This window comes from Polypterus senegalus, chromosome 17, assembly GCF_016835505.1.
Source record: "Polypterus senegalus isolate Bchr_013 chromosome 17, ASM1683550v1, whole genome shotgun sequence".
Classification (NCBI taxonomy): Eukaryota; Metazoa; Chordata; class Cladistia; order Polypteriformes; family Polypteridae; genus Polypterus; species Polypterus senegalus.
This window is the reverse complement of record NC_053170.1, coordinates 72,338,434-72,350,518: the sequence shown is the minus strand read 5'-3', so window position 1 is coordinate 72,350,518 and position 12,085 is coordinate 72,338,434. Positions and strand designations below refer to the sequence as shown.

Here is a 12,085-nt window from a genome sequence, read left to right as displayed (position 1 = left end):
CCAGTCTAAGATTTCTTTTCTTCTAACACACTAGTCATCCCGCAAGCATGATCAAACACGCAAGCTACTGCAAAACGCCAGCTGCGATCTAGTTAGCCTTCCAGTTTAGAGCGACTAAAGAAGGGATTTAAAAAAAAAAAAATGTTTGGGGAGGGCATGGGCTGGATATGGAATTGGAAGAGGATATTTTTTCTCACAAATTTACAATTGAAGTGCATCTGTCAATCTATCATTGCTACTCCAAAGAAGGAAAATGTGGAAAGGCACTTTCGAACTGTTCATAAAAACTATGAAACGGACTTCCTTCTGAAAAGTGATCCGAGAAAGAGAAAGGAGAGGGAACTAAAATCGCAGTTAAAAATCGGACAGTCGTCATTTTTTAGCACCTTGATTTGGGAAACATCCAAAACCTCGCATCAGAGCTGGAGACACAATGGAAGGCGTGTGCACAACTTGAGAGCATATGCTCCACAGAGCAGATTGAAAATTGTCTGTCAGACTTTGACACATGTTTCAAGACTCAGCTTTACTTCAGCCAATCGCTATATTTAAGTGCTATCCATTTAGGGAAGATGTTAAGGGTGATTCAACTGCATCAGAAATTGCAACACTGCTTCACCTAAAACTCGTCTACAGTGGAGGAGGAGATTTTAACACTACAGGATGACATTCAGCTGAAGTATATTTTGAAACTTACTCACAGAGGAAAAGTACCCAAACATGAGGAAATGTGCTACCTCCTTGACTGCATTATTAGGCTCTACTTATTCATGTGAGTCAGCCTTTTCCCACATGAAGATTATTTAATCTAAATACTGTAGTGACCATAAATGTATTGAACGGTTATTGTGCCATAAGGGTTATTCAGTTATGCAAGGTACAAGAACATATTTTATGTATAAAGTATACTGTGTATATATATACAGTGGTGTGAAAAACTATTTGCCCCCTTCCCGATTTCTTATTCTTTTGCATGTTTGTCACACAAAATGTTTCTGATCATCAAACACATTTAACCATTAGTCAAATATAACACAAGTAAACACAAAATGCAGTGTTTAAAATGATGGTTTTTTTTATTTAGGGAGAAAAAAAATCCAAACCTACATGGCCCTGTGTGAAAAAGTAATTGCCCCCTGAACCTAATAACTGGTTGGGCCACCCTTAGCAGCAATAACTGCAATCAAGCGTTTGCGATAACTTGCAATGAGTCTTTTACAGCGCTCTGGAGGAATTTTGGCCCACTCATCTTTGCAGAATTGTTGTAATTCAGCTTTATTTGAGGGTTTTCTAGCATGAACCGCCTTTTTAAAGGTCATGCCATAGCATCTCAATTGGATTCAGGTCAGGACTTTGACTAGGCCACTCCAAAGTCTTCATTTTGTTTTTCTTCAGCCATTCAGAGGTGGATTTGCTGGTGTGTTTTGGGTCATTGTCCTGTTGCAGCACCCAAGATCGCTTGAGCTCGAGTTGACGAACAGATGGCCGGACATTCTACTTCAGGATTTTTTGGTAGACAGCAGAATTCATGGTTCCATCTATCACAGCAAGCCTTCCAGGTTCTGAAGCAGCAAAACAACCCCAGACCATCACACTACCACCACCATATTTTACTGTTGGTATGGTGTTCTTTTTCTGAAATGCTGTGCTCCTTTTACGACAGATGTAACGGGACATTTGCCTTTCAAAAAGTTCAACTTTTGTCTCATCAGTCCACAAGGTATTTTCCCAAAAGTCTTGGCAATCATTGAGATGTTTCTTAGCAAAACTGAGACGAGCCCTAATGTTCTTTTGCTTAACAGTGGTTTGCGTCTTGGAAATCTGCCATGCAGGCCGTTTTTGCCCAGTCTCTTTCTTATGGTGGAGTCGTAAACACTGACCTTAATTGAGGCAAGTGAGGCCTGCAGTTCTTTAGACATTGTCCTGGGGTCTTTTGTGACCTCTCGGATGAGTCGTCTCTGCGCTCTTGGGGTAATTTTGGTCGGCCGGCCACTCCTGGGAAGGTTCACCACTGTTCCATGTTTTTGCCATTTGTGGATAATGGCTCTCACTGTGGTTCGCTGGAGTCCCAAAGCTTTAGAAATGGCTTTATAACCTTTACCAGACTGATAGATCTCAATTACTTCTGTTCTCATTTGTTCCTGAATTTCTTTGGATCTTGGCATGATGTCTAGCTTTTGAGGTGCTTTTGGTCTACTTTTCTGTGTCAGGCAGCTCCTATTTAAGTGATTTCCTGATTGAAACAGGTGTGGCAGTAATCAGGCCTGGGGGTGGCTACAGAAATTGAACTCAGGTGTGATACACCACAGTTAGGTTATTTTTTAACAAGGGGGCAATTACTTTTTCACACAGGGCCATGTAGGTTTGGATTTTTTTTTTTTTTACCCTAAATAATAAACCATCATTTAAAAACATCATATCACACTCACCTAAAGGATTATTAGGAACACCATACTAATACGGTGTTTGACCCCCTTTCGCCTTCAGAACTGCCTTAATTCTACGTGGCATTGATTCAACAAGGTGCTGAAAGCATTCTTTAGAAATGTTGGCCCGTATTGATAGGATAGCATCTTGCAGTTGATGGAGATTTGTGGAATGCACATCCAGGGCACGAAGCTCCCGTACCACCACATCCCAAAGATGCTCTATTGGGTTGAGATCTGGTGACTGTGGGGGCCATTTTAGTACAGTGAACTCATTGTCAAGTTCAAGAAACCAATTTGAAATGATTCGAACTTTGTGACATGGTGTATTATCCTGCTAGAAGTAGCCATCAGAGGATGGGTACATGGTGGTCATGAAGGGATGGACATGGTCAGAAACAATGCTCAGGTAGCCCGTGGCATTTAAATCATGCCCAATTGGCACTAAGGGGCCTAAAGTGTGCCAAGAAAACATCCCCCACACCATTACACCACCACCACCAGCCTGCACAGTGGTAACAAGGCATGATGGATCCATGTTCTCGTTCCGTTTACTCCAAATTCTGACTCTACCATTTGAATGTCTCAACAGAAATCGAGACTCATCAGACCAGGTAACATTTTTCCAGTCTTCAACTGTCCAATTTTGGTGAGCTCATGCAAATTGTAGCCTCTTTTTCCTATTTGTAGTGGAGATGAGTGGTACCCGGTGGGGTCTTCTGCTGTTGTAGCCCATCCGCCTCAAGGTTGTGCGTGTTGTGGCTTCACAAATGCTTTGCTGCATTACTCAGTTGTAACGAGTGGTTATTTCAGTTAAAGTTGCTCTTCTATTAGCTTGAATCAGTCGGCCCATTCTCCTCTGACTTCTAGCATCAACAAGGCATTTTTGCCCACAGGACTGCCGCATACTGGATGTTTTTCCCTTTTCACACCATTCTTTGTAAACCCTAGAAATGGTTGTGCGTGAAAATCCTAGTAACTGAGCAGATTGTGAAATACTCAGACCAGCCCGTCTGGCACCAACAACCATGCCACGCTCAAAATTGCTTAAATCACCTTTCTTTCCCATTCTGACATTCAGTTTGGAGTTCAGAAGATTGTCTTGACCAGGACCACACCCCTAAATGCATTGAAGCAACTGCCATGTGATTGGTCGATTAGATAATTGCATTAATGAGAAATTGAACAGCTGTTCCTAATAATCCTTTAGGTGAGTGTATATATATATATAAAATCATTTTTATGTACAGTAGGTAGATCATTTCAACCCGGTCATTTTAAAAGTAGCTTGCAAGCCGAAAAAGTGTGGGCACCCCTAATCTAGTTAGTTGCGGTAATAAGAGTGTAGAAAGCACAACGTGTCCAGCGTGCAGTCGTTCAGGTGAGAGTGCACCTTTGTGTAGAGTGCGCCGCTGCCGAGAAAGCATGCTCTGCCTCCACTGAAGTAGGCGGCACAGTCTAATACACTTAGACTCAGCACAGATACTAATACACTTGTTCTAAACAACGCCCGCGCTTTCCCTTGCTCCGAGATACCGCCATTTCAAATTTTACTGATGCATCCGGTTTCTTGTCATCATTCTGTGATGGCAAATTTCTTGGCAAGATAATGTGGATGCAAGAGACTGACACATTGCAATTTTCAACGTCAATGAAGTCTGCCCCGTCCCGGCATTCGTGAGCTGCAGAGTGCAGGCTCTTCCCAGTCCACTGTGCTCAGTCTTAGTCAGAGCCAGGGGACTGACTGCTGCTGGTCTTTTGTTGAGTGAATTAATCTGCAACACCCTACACCGGGGGCCAAAAAACCATACCACTTATTTTCAACTGTAACTCTGTTATTTCTTGATCAATTTTTACACGCTATATATGCAAGCTTGGCCGTTCCCGGGAATTACAGCAGTTTCAATTACAACAGTTTCGGTTTAGGGAATGGATTCCTTAATGGCAAGTACAGGAGTTTTTCTGAATAGTCAGCATGTGTTCAGAAGACAGGAGGTCATGTTTTACTAACATGCTGGAATTCTAAGAAGAAGCAACAAAAGCATACATGTTGAAAGTGGAGTATATTATTTATCTTGACTTTTAGAAAGAATTTATTAAGGTGCCACATGAGGTTGGGCATCAAACTAAAAGTGGGAGTCCAAGGTGATGTTTGTAGATGGGTGCAGAATTGGCTCAGACACAGGAAGCAGAGTGTTACGGAACCTTATCAGAATTGGCTGATATGAAGAGTGGCGTTCCACAGGGGTCAGTGCTAGGGCCGTTGCTATTTTTATACATATAAATGACTTGGATAGGAAAATAAGTAACAAGCCTGTTATGCTAGCAGATGATACTAAGAAAGGTGAATTAGCAGATAGGATTTAACAGATTTCAAATTTACAGAACGACTTGGAGAGCATACAGGCTTGGGCAGATTTCTGACAGATTCAATTTAATGTCAGTAAATATAAGGGATTACACATAGGAAGTAAAAATGTTAGGTTTAAATACACAATAAGAGTCTTAAAATCGGCAGTACACCTTATGAGGATGATTCAGGACTCACAGAGGACTCTGTGCTATCATCTTCCAGACAGTGTTCAGAAGCCATTAAGAAGGCTAAAAGAAGGTTCGGTTATATAGCACAATATGTTGAGGAGAAGTCCAATGAGGTCATTCTCAAGCTTTATAATGAGTACTGAGGACCGTTCTGGTCTCCAGGCTACAACAAAGACATAGCAGCCCTAGAAAAGGTCCAGGAAAGAAAGACTAGGCTTATTCCAGGGCTATAGGGGATGAGTTATGAGGAAAGATTAAAAGAGCTGAGCCTTTACAGTTTCAACAAAAGAAGATTTAAGAGGTGACATGATCGAAGTATTTAAAATTATGAAGGGAATTAGTGCAGTGGATTGAGACTTGCTTTTAAAATGAGTTCATCAAGAACACAGGGACACAGTTGGAAACTTAAGTGTAAATTTCACACAAACATTAGGAAGTTTTTCTTTAGACAGAGAACCATAGACACTTGGAATAAGCTATCAAGTAGCATGGAAGACAGTAGGACGTTAGGAACTTTCAAAACTAGACTTGATATTTTAATTTTTTTTTTTTTTTAAAAGAAGAATTAAGCAGATAAGTCTGGTGAGCTTATTAAAAAAAACTATCAGGACTCGGATCAGTTTACACACTCTTTTAATATGACTACTGAATAGCCAGAACCACATCATCTGTCAAAACTAACACTGAATCTCATAACTACAGAAATGCAATTGTACCTCACTTTTCTATCCTGAATAACACAAAGAAACAATACCTCAGGAAAAAAAAACAATTTGTGCATAAAATGTCTGGAAGATTATTGTGCATACACAAAGGAAACAGGAGGCTTAAAAGACAGAAGAGAAACTGTGTGTCTGATGTATAATAACGTACCTCCCTTTATAATGTTCATGCAATTTTAAAACAGAGCCTAACATCCAATAATTTTTCTGTTTAGCCATGTTTAGATGAGTAATGAGGAATGCATGCTCGTGAAATTCTAAGAAATGGAAATCGCTCTTGTAGCATCTTTCTGGAGCTGCTCAATTAATCCAAACAATTTTAGCTATACTTAGCAAATATTATCCAGTCACTATAGCAATCTAATGCTGATTCACTTCATTCCATAAAGCTACACCGAAACTGTATTTCATTTAGAAAAAGTAGTATATATTGAAACTTAAATATTTTCAAAATACAAAGAACTTAAAGTGAAAAGAATCAACAAAAAAAAGAAAAGGTTGTTCTGACAGCCCAACACGGAGTAAATGCTTACCTAAAAGGCACAGAAATCAAATCCTTACAAGGTCTCCATCCTCTGGTCTCAGTACAGTAGACTCGCATACCAATAGCGAACAAGCCTACTTGATTGTCTTCAAATCCACTTGCAGACCCCACACTAAACTGAGCAATCAGATGGCATCATCCCTCAATACCTACTGTCCATTTATATTGATGCCTGGCAAGCATTCGCTGTGAAGATTCATGAAGTTTTGAATGGAGGACAAAAAAAAAAAAAAATCAGTAGGCTTTGTAGGCGAGTTACCCAAACTATTCTAGAACATTACAGTAATTTTTTACCACTCTTGACTTGATCTTTCTGATCAAAAATGGGTCATAATAGCAACTGACAATAATAAATTGTATTTAATTGCAGTATTTGAGGATCCCTCCAGATTGCCTGTTTCTCTTGCATGATTTGGCACAAAAACTAAATCAGCACATTGTCATCTCATAACAGGCTTAATTTTCAAGTTTGGTATTTTTCCACTCAGCTGTTTTAGCTGTAGACTGTCCTCAAGAAACTGCAAGACACAGACACAGGCATACACACACCCATCATCGAAATATCAAAGTTTTCAGTATCAGGGGACCCTAAAATGTCAAGATCCATCAAAAAACCGGGGATTGAAATTTTTGCTTCCCCACCATTGACAACAGGTTAGGGAGCCGGAGGGCACAATGCAAAAAGTCCTTCCTGTGTTAACTCCTGTTTGAGTGTATCAAGATACAAGCCCTCGCTGAGCACGCAGTAATCACGATGGGATGCTCATACATTAGAGTCAATTAGGACAAGTCGAAGAAAACAAGCCATTCACGAGATTCAACCAATGGTCCTTATTGCGCCTGCACTCAACCATACTACTTGGTTTTTATGGCATATTAAAGTGGTTTTCTTAGTTAAGCTGAACTTATCCTTAATGAGTTTCGACTGTGTCTCAATGTTGTTGTTGAATACGTGTAATTCTGGACATCTTGGGCTTGAAATAAAGAGTGTTAACTCAACGTAAACAGAGATAAAGCTAAAGGCACAACCATTTGTACAGGATGAATGCACATGACGGAGAATGTAAACAATAATAGCGTGGAATATGTGCTCTGCCTAGTTCTAGACACGCAAACTAACTTACGAGCTGCCGTGAAATTTGAAGTTTTTACAATTTTTAATTTTGCACTTACAGAGGGTCCTCGGGTTACGATGCAGTTCCGTTCCTACAACAGTGATGTAACCCGAAACACACAATAGCCTAAGTCACTTACCTATCCTAACACATTTGCAAAATCATAATCTCGAACATAAAAACACAACTAAGCCACAGAAAAAGCACATAAATATACTGTACTGTATTAACAGAAAAAATGAGTGAGAAAAAAAAAAAAAAAATTCCTTACCTTTACTTCTTCTCACGTCTCAATGTTTAAGTTTTTAAGGGAGTGAGCGTTGTAAACTCGAAACGTTGTATGTTGAGACATTGTAACCTAAGGACCCCTGTATTTATATAATTTTTACATTTATTGGACATGCATGTTCACATCTTTGAAAGTTCATATGTAGGGGACTTACTGTATAAACATGCAGCATGTATGATTTTATGTATTTGAATTAGGCTGTATAGTAGGTTACTGGCCAGTCAGTTATAACTAGAGAACAGTGGAAAGCAGATGAGTTCAAGTTGTAAAGTTGTCTGTACTGGAGACGCAACTGGTGATAAGGGAAAGTGTTACAAGACTTTTTTTTTTTGGTCAGAGTTATGTATGATTGTATAATTTTTCATTTGTCAGCCAATGACCCAGCTCTCTTCCATTTTCAATTAACTCATTTATATAATTCATACAAGTTTCATCTATCCATCCATCCATCCTCTTCCGCTTATCCGAGATCGGGTCGTGGGGACAGCAGCTTGAGCAGAGATGCCCAGACTTCCCGCTCCCCGGCCACTTCTTCTAGCTCTTCCAGGAGAATCCCAAGGCATTCCCAGGCCAGCCGAGAGACATAGTCCCTCCAGTGTCTCCTGGATCCTCCTTGGGGTCTCCTCCCGGTTAGACGTGCCTGGAACACCTCACCAGGGAGGCGTCCAGGAGGCATCCTGATCAGATGCCAGTGCCACCTCATCTGACTCCTCATGATGCAGAGGAGCAGCGGCTCTACTCCGAGTCCCTCCCAGATGACTGAGCTTCTCACCCTATCTTTAAAGGAAAGCCCACACACCCTGCGGAGGAAACTCATTTCAGCTGCTTGTATTCGCGATCTCATTCTTTCGGTCACTTCCCATAGCTCATGACCATAGGCGAGGGTAGGAACATCGATTGAACGGTAAATTGAGAGCTTTGCCTTGCGGCTCAGCTCTTTTTTCACCACGACAGACTGATGCAGACCCATACGCCTGTCGATCTCACACTCCATTCTTCCCTCACTCGTGAACAAAATCCCAAGATACTTGAACTCCTCCACTTGGGGCAGGATCTCACTCCCAACCCTGAGAGGGCATTCCACCCTTTCTCAACTGAGGACCATGGTCTTGAATTTGGAAGTGCCGATTCCCATTCCAGTCGCTTCACACTCAGCTGCGAACCGATCCAGAGAGAGCTGAAGATCACGGCCTGATGAAGCAAACAGGACAACATCATCTGCAAAAAGCAGTGACTCAATCCCGAGTCCACCAAACCTGACTCCCTCAACGCCCTGGCCGCGCCTAGAAATCTGTCCATAAAAGTTATGAACAGAATCGATTACAAAGGGCAGCCCTGGCGGAATCCAACTCTCACTGGAAATGGGTTCGACTTACTGCCAGCAATGCGGACCAAGCTTTTAAAATGTAAGGAATCTTCAGCTGTGACAAACGAAAGTTTTAAACCAATTGGTAATCCAAACAAAATCTGCTAAAAATTACTTTAGACTTAAAATACCATAAAAGGGCATGGATTCTAATCTTACAAAGCAACATTTTCTTTTGAAATAACATAAATAAGTCAACTGCTATTGATAAAGAATTAAAAATGAACGAACACAGGTATTCTTACATAGGTTGCTGGCATGGAGAAATACCACTCCAAATAAATAAACAGATCCTTATACATACAATTAATAAATATCAATAATAAGATGACCTACTGATGTATCACTTACTTAATGAGACTGATGGGCCTGCTTTGCCTGTGCGATTCTTTTCCAATCATTTTTACAGGATGAAAGGGCAACAATGTGGGTCTCTGGATGCATTTGCGTCAGGTTTATCATTGTTAACATGGAGGATCCAACTTGAGTCACATATGCAACCAACTCTTTGAAATGTTGAATATTAACAGAAATGGTGGAAGTAAAAAAAGTGTCATGATCTCCAGCAATAGCCAAACTTGCAGAGGTATAGTGACATCCGCTCCATCACTAAACCTACACGTCTCAGGAACAAGCTTTGCCAGTTTAAAATAATATCATGCTAATATGCTTACAAGTACCCAGTGAAATGCTGACATTTTACATTCAGAGACAGAATCAAGAAAATCCAGCCACAGGGGATGCACAAACCAGTGTGTTTCTTCATGCCAGTCCCAATCCCGGATAAATAGGGAGTTTTAAGTTAGGAAGGGTATCTGGTGTAAAATTTTGCCAGATCAATATGCAGGCAACATAGATTTCCATACCAGATCGGTCGAGGCCCGGATTAACAACGTCCCTGTCGACTATGCTTTGCTGATGATATTGTGATCTGTAGCGAGAGTAGGGAGCAGGATGAGGAGACCCTGGAAAGGTGGAGATATTCTCTGGAGTAGTGGAATGTGGGTCACTAGGAAAAAGACAGAATACTGTTTGCAAATTAGAGGGAGGTCAGTGGAATGGTGAGGATGTAGGGAGTTGGCGAAGGTGGAGGAGTTTAAATACTTGACATCAACAGTACAGAGTAATGAGGATTATGGAAGAGAGGTGAAAGAGTGCTGGCAGGGTGAAATGGATAGAGGAGAGTGTCAGGAGTGATTTGTAAAGGATGGGTATCAGCAAGAGTGAAAGGTAAGGAATACAGGAAGGTAGTGAGACCAGTTGTGTTATATGGGTTGGAGACAGTGGCACTGACCAAAAAACAGGAGACAGAGCTGAAGGTGGCAGAGTTACAGGTGTTAAGATTTGCATTGGGTGTGATGAGGATAGACAGATTTAGAAATGAGTACATTAGAGGGTCAGTTCACGTTGGACAGTTTGGAGACAAAGTCAGAGAGGCGAGAGTGCGTTATTTTGGACATGCGCAGAGGAGAAATGCTGGGTATATTGGAAAAGGATGCTAAGCATAGAGCTGCCAGTAAAGAGGAATAGAGGAAGAGAAGGTTTATGGATGTGGTGAGAGAGGACCTGCAGGTGATGGGTGTAACAGAGCAAGATACAGTGGACAGGAACATGTGGAAAAAGATGATCTGCTGTGGCAATTCCTAATGGGAGCAGCCGAAAAATAAAAAAAAGACAGGACCAAGAAAACAGTTACCAATGGTTTTTTAAGTTATAAATAAAACATTCATAAAGCAAAACTTACTAATTCTGAATTCAAACACTGCTGAACCTATTGTGAGATTTTCCCTGTAATTTAATAATATATACAATCTATTCTTGGAGTGAGTATTTTTTTTTAGCTAAACCCTATACATATGCAATAAAGTAGAAGATTCGTGTTCCTTTCATATTACCTATTTTAACATCCTGTATAATGCACAATATTTTCATATTCAATTTTTCTGTCCAACTGCAGCTCCACTAACTGCAGACAAGAGATTTCAGGTAAATATTTGTATCTTATAATTCAATAGTCTAATTAACAGTTAACCACCCAAGTATAGAATTTGTTTCTGGCAGGGGTACATAAAAAAGTGTAGTTTACAAATGAAGCATTTACAAATTTGGAAGACAACTGACAGGTTTGATAGACATTGCAGACAATCAGTAAAAGTAATGAACCAAATTTAGGTGGGCCTGATTTTGGGAATGGCCCTGTCAAAAACTAAAGTTACCAGTTAAATAACTTTTATTTAACAGAAATGGAGCTTACTGTTGGTTAAGTAAGCAAAAAACAGCTTTTTATTGCAGAACATTTTAGTTATAGACAAGAACAGAGTATAATTAAATTAAAATATAATAGGGGGCTCAGTCCCCTGCTCGCTTCACTCATCAACCCCCAAAGGCAGTGTTGGGTGCCCGCTATCTCACAGCTCGAAGGGTATTGGGGCACTCCTCCGTTAGAGAAAGCAACAGCATTTAAAGAGATGGTATATAGAAGAGCATGGGGGTAGGGGTTTGTTCATTAGTTATTATAGAAAGAAAATCAGTTACTTGAGTATTTCACTACAACTGTCTATTTTAAATACCAACGAAAAATAAAATGTAGTAAAAAGTAAAAGTTAAAAAGCAGAACTAAAAAAGTAAAATGTAATAAAACATAATAAAAAGTAAGTAAAAAAACTGAATTCCATTAATGCCTCATCAAAAACAATATTATTAACTACTTTATCCTCTAACTTACATTTTATCAACATTTCTTTTTTGCATTTCTCTTCGCATATTGTTCAGGATATTTTTCTCTTATTTATTGCATGATTCTTCGTTATATGCAGCTATTTTTTGCTAATTTTCTTTTTTTTTGACATTCATTATCAGCACTTATGGTTTTTCTATCGTACACTATAATTCGACGTTCCTGATTAGAGGTTTTACTTTTCTGCCTTGCCATTATAATTGACTGCACTGAAGGACAAGTTAGCACCGAGAGTGTCACGGAGTGCTACAGAGACAGAATGTGCACAGTAGGAGTAATGATTGGGTGGGGTGTGGTGATGAGTGGTCAAGGCTGAATAATGCAGACACAATGGAAAACTTTTTT

The 12,085-nt window shown here is 40.1% G+C and overlaps 1 protein-coding gene across 6 annotated transcripts in view; it reads right to left on the bottom strand.

The window, feature by feature from the left end:
* Window positions 1-12,085, bottom strand: part of nfyc (nuclear transcription factor Y, gamma) — a 112,804-nt gene that overhangs the window by 87,151 nt on the left and 13,568 nt on the right. Inside the window, exon 1 of one of the 6 annotated variants that reach the window (XM_039739436.1) lies at window positions 6,223-6,319. The exons of the other annotated variants lie outside the window; for them this stretch is intronic. The gene's annotated coding sequence lies outside the window, so the exon portion shown is untranslated. Of the gene's footprint in view, window positions 1-6,222; window positions 6,320-12,085 lie in introns of those variants that run through there. 6 annotated transcript variants of the gene reach the window in all.